Genomic DNA, 650 nt, shown 5'->3' with positions numbered 1-650 from the left:
AATACTGTCAGATAAAGTGCAAGAAAATGAGCCCCTCAGGTTAGAAGGCACTCAAAATGTGATGGGGTAAGAGTTGCCTCCTCAAAGTAGAGTTGAGTAAGGACATGAATGGAGTAAAGCCTGTCAGAAAAAAACCTGTAGTACCTTCATTTGCTGATGGTGCACAACTCAAAACGAAGAGAAACAACTGTAAACTTCCATTGAAAATCAGAACATGGGATGTACAAAGTATGAATCCCGCAAAATTGGAAGTTGTCAAAAATGAAATGGAATGCATAAACATGGATATCTTAGGCATTAGTGAGCTGAAATTAACTGGTAGTGGCCATTTTTGAATCTGACAACCACATGGTTTACTATACTCGGAATGCCAAATTAAAGAGGAATGGTGCTGCATTCACTGTCAAAAATAACATATCCAGATCAGTAATGATGTACAGTGCTGTCTGTGGTAGAATAATTTCCATGTACCTACAGGGAAGCCCAGTTAAGACTACTATTATTCAAATTTATGCACCAACAACTAAAGCCAGTGAGGACGAAATAGAAGAATTCTACCAACTGCTTCAATCTGAAATCTATCAAACATGCAATCAAGATGTATTGATCATTATTGGTGATTGGAATGCAAAGTTTGGGAGCAAAGAGGA

This window comes from Chrysochloris asiatica, unplaced genomic scaffold, assembly GCF_000296735.1.
Source record: "Chrysochloris asiatica unplaced genomic scaffold, ChrAsi1.0 scaffold00027, whole genome shotgun sequence".
Taxonomy (NCBI): domain Eukaryota; kingdom Metazoa; phylum Chordata; class Mammalia; order Afrosoricida; family Chrysochloridae; genus Chrysochloris; species Chrysochloris asiatica.
The sequence above is the reverse complement of the archived record's forward strand: the minus strand, read 5'-3'. Positions refer to the sequence as shown.